At 38.7% G+C, this 9554-nt stretch overlaps 1 pseudogene; it reads right to left on the minus strand.

The window, feature by feature from the left end:
- Positions 1 to 249: 249 nt before the first annotated feature.
- LOC142447242 (small ribosomal subunit protein eS1 pseudogene) lies at positions 250 to 1080 on the minus strand (annotated as a pseudogene).
- Positions 1081 to 9554: the final 8474 nt, after the last annotated feature.

Raw genomic sequence — 9554 nt, forward strand, 5'->3', positions numbered from 1 at the left:
ACAGGACCGTTATGTTGAGTAATAAAAGCAAGGTCTAAGATACTACACAGGGTCTATCTCTTGTTTTAACATTAAAATAAACTTTAAGGGTTTAGGGAGCACTATGTGTGAACCCCCCCCCACACACACACATTTTAAAACGATAAAGATAACAACCAAGGTGAAATCTTCTGGTTACAACTGGGCAGAAATCAGGGAGACATTATGAAGGAGGAACATACTGAGATGTTTAAATTCTTTTTTTTTCACAATAAGATCTTTTATTTGTTAACATTAAGTCTGAATTTTAAACAGATTCTTGAACTGGTGGATCACAGCCATCAGCTCGCTCCACTTTTGCACCTGTCTCATCGCCAGTAGTTTTTCCAGAACTGCCGCCTTCACCATGAAGCTCCATTAGTTTTCCCAATTCAAACTTGGACTTTTTCAGCATCTTTACTTTTCTGACAAACACATCATGGAGAGGATAAATAGACGGGCAAGCCTTTTCTATGTCTTTCCCCATGCTGTCTGGAATCAATTTATTGACCACTTCTTTCAAGTCATTCGTCTGCACCTCTCGGGTCATGATTTCCATCATTTTCTTTCAGATTTGGCGGACCTGCTGGTGCTGAGCATAAGAGGTCTTTCGAATCTCATAATTGCGTTTTTTAGTAAAACCAACACAGAACAGACAAAGTAGATACCCATCGGTAGTCTTGACATCAACATGAGCTCCAATCATGGTCTGCCACTTCTTGACCATGGAGCACATCTAGTCCCGTGTCAGGTCCATGCCGTGGAAGTTGGTCAGGCAGTTTTTGCCCTGAACATCCTCGGTAATTAACTTAAATTTCCTAAAGGCAACCTCGTCGTTCTGTAGATCAGCAAGGCTCACTTCAAAAACTCACCCTTGAGGCCATCAGATGCAATTTTGGTTCCTTGAGTCCTGGTGACTAGTGTTTTCCCAATATTTCTTATATTGAGCATAGCGGGTGCTTTCACATCAGACCAATCTTTCTTAGAAAACGGATCAACCACTTTCTTCTTAGCTCCTTTTTTGCCTCCTTTGGTAAGGCGCTTGTTCTTGCCAACCGCCATGGCGTCGTGCAGAGAGCCAAAAGGGATGTTTAAATTCTTAATAATTTAATATTGTGTTAAGTGGTGGATTTATGGGTATTTGTTATATTATTAAATAAAGTATACAGAATTACTGGAAGGCAACAAAGATATATTAATACATATAACAAACAAATTAAGGATTTTAATTTACTCATTTTAGTTTCCTTGACTTTAAATATTTAAATTAAAATTTTAAAAGCCAATCAGTTACAAACAACTTAATATATCTCTATTAATACCATTGAGTCAATTCCAACTCATATTAACACTCTATAGGGTTTCAGTACTATAAATCTTTATGACAATAGGTAGCCTTATTTTTCTCCCACTAAGTAGCTGGTGGATGTTAATTTCTTACCTTGTCGTTATCAGTTCAATGCTTATCCAACGGCACGACCAGGGTTCCTATTGTATATGTAGAGGGAATATTATGCATGCATATAGGCTTTATATATATTTTAGAGGATATTAATACTTGGCAGACTAAACTGTTCTTTTAAAAGTGAGGTTCTCCCCCCCCCCCGTCATACCTCCATTCAAATTAAATGGCTATTACTGATCTCAACTATTCATATCTAGCTTGATGGTGCTATAAGAAATGTACTGTCACAGAGTCAGGTGGAATAAACCATTATTAAATATTTCCCAACTAGTAAGCAAGATATAATAAACTTGAGATTCTTCTGAAATTCCAAGGGAATTCATTTTTCTCTGCGATCATGATTTTCTTCTCCACTGTTTTTGGAAGCCACATTCTCCCCACACAGTAGATGCCTAGAAGCACACACGCCCTTGTGGTCGTAGCCTTCATCCTGTGACCCGGAGAAGTCAGCCCGTGTGGAAGCAACATGTGGGAGGGCAAAGCAAAGACACAGAGCATGTGGAGGTCAAGATCCTAGTGAGCTGAAATGGACTTATTTTTAGCCATTTGAATATCAGCCAAGCATGCGGTCTACTGTGCTGAGAAGGACAAATCGAAGAGGAATAACATCATGGTCCTTATCAAAAATGACATTTCAAGATCTACCCTGAAGTAAATGCAACCCTGTCAGTCATAGGATAATATTCATACACCTACAAAGATTAGGTGGTATGACTATCATTCAAATTTATGCACCAACTACTAGTGCCCAAACTGAAGAAACACAGCTTTGAGGATAGAAATGATGGAGAAAATCACATGATAAATTCTATAAGAACAGCATTTTATTCATGGAAAATACCTTAAAGCAACATAAAGGAAGACTTTACACATGGATCTAACTAGAGGAAATGTGAATGAATCAAATTGACTTTATCTTTGGAAAGAGACAATAGAGATGTTCAACATCATTGGTTAGATAAAAGTTAGGGACCAACTGTGGAACAGAAACACACATCAATCAAACATAAGTTCAAATTGAAGGTGAAGAAAATGACAATACAACCACAGCAGCCAAAGTATGAAATGAGCCTATCTCCCCTGAATTTGGAGAACATCTAAGAATAAGTTTAGCACACTGAACACAAAGGACCAAAGCCCAAGCAAACAAGGAACAGAATGACATCAAGGACATCGTGCATGAAGACAACAAAAGGTCATTAGTAAGACAGGAAAGAGAGAAAATATACAAATGAACATCAGGAGAGACTCTGAAACTTGCTCTTGAACATAGCGTAACTAAAATGAGTACAAGAAATGATGATGTTAAAAAATTGAACAGAACATACCAAAGGGTGACTCATGAAGACAGATCAAGGACTATCATGACATATGCAAAGACATGGGGTTTAGAAAAAGAAAAAACACAAAACAAGGGTAAGAACACACTTGGCACTTCTTAGCCTTAAAGAACTAGAAAGAAAAAAAAGCCTTGAGTTGAAATATTGAAGAATCCCTTGCACTCAACCATGCAGGAAGTATCAAAAGGTGAGGAGAGAACTACACAGAGTGACTGTGTCCAAAAAGACTTGGTAGACATCCAATTACTTCAAGTGATAGCATAAGTTTAAGAACAAATGACACTGAAGAAGGTAGTGCAAGCCGCACTGACGACACTGGGAACAGCTGGACTGCAGCTATGGACAAAACACCAGCTGAAATGTTTCACTCCATGGGTGCGATGATGAAACTGCTCACCTTTCTAGAAAAAAAAAAAATTGGCAGACAGCCACCTACCAAACAGATGCAAAGGATCCTTATTTATATCCATTCCAAAGAAATCTGATTCAACAGAATACAGAAATTGTTGAGCAATATAATGAACATCACACAAAATTAATTTTTTTCGAGGATATATATACTGTTGCTGCCAGAAAGACAAGCCAATTTCAGAAGAGGAAGTAGAACAAAGAAGAGCATTGCTGAGATCAGGTAGCTGCATTCAACTGTGTGGTATCTAGTCAGTCTGTCAGCTGAGTAAATAATCCAAGCATATGGGCGTAGATTAAATATTAAGAAATACAGCACATCAGGTTTCAAAGAAGACTTTGTTGTTTGAGGATACATAGATAACACACCATGCTTGCTGAAAGGGAAGATTAAAGCACTTATTCATGAAGATCAAATACTACAGTCTTCAGAATGAACTATGTCTCAAAACAACCAAATTCTAAACTCACTGCAATGGAGTCCGTTCTAACTCATAGCAACCCAAAAGGAGAGTGGGGAACCATCCCCATGGATTTCCAAGATGGTAAATCTTTACTGGAGAAGAAAGCCTTATCTTTCTCCCTCAGAGCTGCTACTGGTTTTGAACTGCCGACCAACATGTAACCAACTGGCTCAATATCATGGTAAAGGAGAAAATACTGTCCTTGAGTATTTAATTTTACTTGGATCTACGGTCAACTTTCACAGAAGGAGCAATCAAGAACTCAACTTTGTAAAAAACAAAATGCAATGATTTATTACCCTGGGAAATAAATAGCAAAACCTAAAAAATAACTTATACTTTTCAATTATGCCAGAAGAATGAATAAATTCATCTTGAACAAATACAACTGCAATACTGCTTAGATGTGAGGATAACAAAATGTTTTTTTGCAGACTCCAGAGGGACCAGCCCATGGAAAGAGATACCATGTCTTTAAACTAGGGGGTCAGGTTAAAAGAAGACTCACTTAGGCTGGATTGAATACAGTGGTGGCAACAATGGACTCAGACATCACAAGGATTGTATGAATGGCAGAGGGCAGGGAAATGTACCATTCTATTGCACATAGAGTTTCTATGAGTCTCAAAGCAGACTAAAGAAAATTGCAGAGAAACAGATTTAAAACTCCAGTTTAACTATGTCCAAAAGAACCGCCCCCACCTTGGAATTTTCAGTTAATGTACCGCAAATCCAATTTGTTAATTAACTTATTCTGAGATAATTTTTAGTTCCAGACACCAACAGTAACAAATGTAAGATTAGCTGAATTGAAGTAAAAATAAAGTCAATGGTGAGGGCCCTTCTATCAAGAAAGGTGAAATGAATAATCTTTTTAAAGATTATTTTAATTTTAAAATTATTTAATCAGATTATTTTAATATTTAAGAAATAATAACTAACCAATTGAAGAGAAATGTCAGTTGTCTCTGATGATTTTCCTTTGTCACATCATTCATGATTTTGACTGGCCAAAGTGATGAGAGAGAAAATATTAGCTACACAATGAACTTCACATTTGACTTCAGTAAAAATTTCCAAGATCTCCAACTTCATTATTATCAGAAAGTTAGATATTATTGGTTTCTGAGGGTTAGATCATCACTTAAATTTTTACACCATTACTGTTATATTCCCACCTTCCAAGTATTTTGGATTGGATATAGTTATACTTTCTGCTACTAAACCTGCTATATTGATGTGGATGGACTACATTGATTTTTTTAAGCATATAGACACCAGTTTAGTGGCAGAACAAAGCTAAAAGGTCAAACCTCTAGCATTTTTATACAATCCTCTTTTGAATACCACACTAAGCGATTAGAAAAATGTTGTATCAGTCAGTTACTGCTGTGACCGCCACACGTCCCTAATTTATAATTCTCAGACATCTGTTGGTAGGTGGAGATGGCTGTCATTCAGGCTGCACATCTGGGGATTTCTCATCTTCCTTGGATCCTAGGATTACCCAAACCTTTTCTTCTCTCAGTGATGATAGGACTTCAATTGAAATCTATAGGAACATACTTCAAGTCTCTCCTTTTGCTTCATGTGCTAACTACCTGCCCCCTTACATCAAAGCCAAGAGAAAGGAATTACAAAGGGTGGAATTGAGACACCAGTCCTTCAGTTTAAGAAAATGGAAACCGATTGGGGAGCATTAAATAAAAAACGTGGCCCTGAAGTAAAGCCAACTAATGCGCTTTTTAAAAGTTTCAATAAACAACAATCATTACACAACCCCCAAAGAGGATGGAAGTTGCCTTAATATACCAGTACTGATTGCCAATGCATATAAGATCAAGCATGGGTCACAGTGGAACCGTGTCCCACAGGGTTTTTCAGAGGCTGGTCTTTTGGAAGCAGATCATTGGACTTTCTTCTGAGACCCCCGTGATGGGCTCAAACTGCCCGCCTTCCAGCTAGCAGCAGAGTCCATCAATCATTTGCCCCCCCCACCACCCCCCTAAACCAGTCTTAATATTAGATCTATGAAAGTAGCTATGCAAACATCTGGCTCAGCCACTTACTGACCTGGGTTAGTTTGAGGCAGGTGGTCTACATTTTGAAAATAAAATCAAAATAATATAAACTTTCATCTTCTAAGTGAATGAAAGAGTACTATTTTCAAATACTTCAAGAGAGCCTCACTCTGCTCAATGGATTGCCATTTCCAAATGGATTAAGAATGCCAGGATAGATGAAAATGGATTCCTGCCGGATATGCTATTTTCCAGAGGGGGAGTTCCCCCCGTACATTACGTCCTTCGGGGAACTTAGGACGTGTAAAGCTTCTGCATGCCGCTCCATAACACAATGAAATAAATGAGGATGGGCTGGAGCTGGCACAATATCCACAAACTGCTTTTCCTGGAAAATGATAACAAACAAAAGCTTTCAGGATGGATTTAGAGCTCCAAAACACAACCTCCCAAGAATGGAGAGTGTCTTAGTGCTGGGAGAGACCTGGTCATATCATCCAGTGCAATCGCCTCACGTTTACATTGGGTGCTAAGACATAGGAAGGGGGCCATGGACCACCTAGTTTATTAATCCCGGATCACCAACAGATTTCCTTTTGGTCTTTCTATTAAAACAGTCATTTCCAGGCAAGAGTTCCAAGGCTACTGAATCAAGAAAAGTGTGTCCTTACAAATTATTTTTAATACTTTTGCACACCTAATGGAAATGTACTCATAATAAGAAGAGGACAGAAAATAGTTAATCTACATTCTTTGCTTTTACCTGAACTTGCAGAAACTCAGAATGACGACAGTGATCCTATGGTGCTGTCTATGAAATCCAAAAAGGATTACGAAAGATTTAAGAAATTGCTGCATGATAACAAGCAGCCTCAGCATTTATTTTCTGGGGACACGACTTATCCTACAAGAGCTTAAATCCAGAAGACACCTCTGCAAATAAAACCTAGTCACTCATACCACAATGGAGAGACAGCTCAAATAAAGCTTTTAATGGTGCTTAGTGCTTTTTAACATCTTTTCTTAAAACAAAACAAAAACATTTTATTGGTAGCTCTTACAGGTATTATCACAATGCATAGTTCCATTAGCTCGGGTACAGTTGGGCAATTGGTGCCATCATCAATTATAATCCATGTTCTTTGTCTTGAACTCCTTGCTATTAGTTTCCCTTTACCCCCCTCCTCCCCCACCCATTGTAGTAGTAGCACTATATTACACTGCAAGTAGTACCTTGTAGAAGTAGCACTATAAGTGAGGCATGATTTATGCATTTCATAATATGAAAAACACTGTCATTGCTTTAAATACAGCTTACTTTTTAACTAGAAAAATGTAATGACACAGATAGAACGAAGTGATTATTTTGTAGTAAAAAATATGTCAAAACACAATTGTTTGATGACATTAAAACACTTCTAAAATTACTGTACTAAACCAAGCTACCTATTGCTAGAAATTCACATTTTAGATAATTAACCTACCTTTGGTAAGATCCCCAGGAAAAACATGCTAAAGCACAGGGATTTTTAGACAAAATGTATCTCCACAATAAGACTGTTACAGGTCAATTATTATTTTATCCATTGCGACCCCCAAATTTGGAAGCATGTTTCTCACAGCCTAAAATAAATACACACAGCTAATCTGATTGCTCCCGTTTGTCTATCAGTTTGTCATCTATATGTTGCTGTAATAAACTAGAACCCATGTCAGTAGAACTACTAGACAAAGAAAACTCGGAAGATGGAGTCAACTGAAGGAATGGCCACTTTAGGAATCGCATCAAAGCATTGTCTGACCCAGTGCCTGAAGGCGATCCTCGCAGGTTGGAAGGTACTCAAGCTACAGCTGAGGAAGAGCTGCTTCCTCCAAGTAGAGTCACCTTCAGTGTGTGGTTGGAGTCAAGGTTTGGGGACCTCCATTTGCTGATAGGGCACTCCTCAACAAGAGAAGGAACAGCTGCAAACATCCATTCACAACCAGAAGGTACAATGAGAAACAGAGTGGACGGCTCGGAAGTTTACAACTATGGCCTTGGTGACAGAAATAAAGCTGAAGATGGCATGATAGAATTGTGGAAGATGAATGACTTTGTCACTTCAAATGCCTTTCTTCAACAACATAAATGGTGAGTGTACATGTGGACTCCAAACAGAAACCAAATGGAGAAGCTCAATATCATCAGTCAAAACAAGGCTAGGGACCCAATGTGGAGCAGATCACCAATTACGTATACACAAGTGTGGGTTCAAACTGAAGAAAATTAAAACAAGCCCGTGGGAGAAAAATACAATCTTGGATCACCCAATTTTAGAAGCCATCTCAACAACAGATTTGATGAATGGAACACTAATGAGCAAAGACCAGACAAGCTTTGGGCGAGATCAAGAACTTCATACGTGATAAAAGTAAAAGCTACTCTACAAGACCGGAAAGGTAAAAGAGACCAAAGTCAAATCCCTGAAACGTGCTCCTGAACTTCAAAAAGGGAAAACAAACAGAAGAAACGGTGAAGTAGAAGAGTTGAACAGGAAACTACAAATGAAGGTGAGTACAGGATTATAATGACAGGCGGAAAGACCTGGAGTTGGAAACCCCAGAGAGAAGGAGACGCTCAGCAGATCTCCAGTAGAAAGAACTGAAGGAAAAAGATTAACCCGCAAAGTGCAACATTGAAGGATTCATTGGGCAAAATATTGAGTGATACAGGAAATATCAAAAATAAGTGGGCAGTCCCCGTCCAGGCACTTATGGCCAAATTTAAAAAGAAAGAAAAGAACAACCCGGCAGAGGACGCAGAGAGATGGAAACCCCTGTACACCGCTGATGGGGTTCTACAAATCCACGCGGAAAGAATCACACCGGCATGTGTGATCCAAGCATTGTAAATAATAAAATCCAAACCTGAAGGGGAGAATAATATCAGAACTTGCATTCTGAACACGTGGTTTGCAGAAGGCTGTAGAGACAGTGAAAGCTTACATTTTTCAGTGTCCGTCTTGTGGATTAAGCTTTTGGTGAATTCACTCAAACTGTGGACCAGCAATAGGAAAGCCCTTGCTACCAGACAGAATGCATTGCAAGGTGGATTCCTGCCACTGTAGTTGGGTCAAAAGGGGACATTTTGTCATTGATCACCCTCTTGACCTAAGGCACGGTTGTTGAGGTTTCTCATTGTCTCATTGATTCATGGTTGTTGGGCCGTTTGTTTATATTCTGTCTTGCTTTTGTATGTTTGTCTGTACATAAAACTCAAATTGGGTAAACCTTTAAAGACAACAGCTGGATTAGTAGAGTCCAAGGAACACCACAGGGGAGGCTGGCAGGAAATGGGGAGCTAACAACAAAGAGCCCAAAGCAGAAATGTCCTGGAATTGATTGTGGTGATGGTTGAACAGCTCTTATGAATGTGACCAAACTATTGAAATGTCTGACATGTGAATTGTATGCCAGTGAATTTTTAAAACATACACCAACTAATTAAAATTTAAAAACAAACAGGACAACTGCTTTGGAAACCAACAGAGCACTTCCTTAAGCTACTAGGACTAGAAACACCAGTGGAAACTGCCTAAATCTCCATTGGTGGAGTAACGGCCAAATAAACTTTGGTGTGTACACAGGAGGGAATAGGATACATCGCTAGAGAATAATGATACAGCTGAGAAAGGCCTGGATGGACTTTATGTGGAATGAAGGACTTGGAGGACATTATGTGGAATGAAGTTAAAAGATCTTGGAATTTCAGATATTGTATGAGACAGAAGGTATTTTAAAAAATCTTAACACCTAAAGAGACAGTTTTTGGTAGTTACGAGGGATGGGACAGGGAGGG

Source organism: Tenrec ecaudatus, chromosome 4 (genome assembly GCF_050624435.1).
Source record: "Tenrec ecaudatus isolate mTenEca1 chromosome 4, mTenEca1.hap1, whole genome shotgun sequence".
NCBI classification, from domain to species: Eukaryota; Metazoa; Chordata; class Mammalia; order Afrosoricida; family Tenrecidae; genus Tenrec; species Tenrec ecaudatus.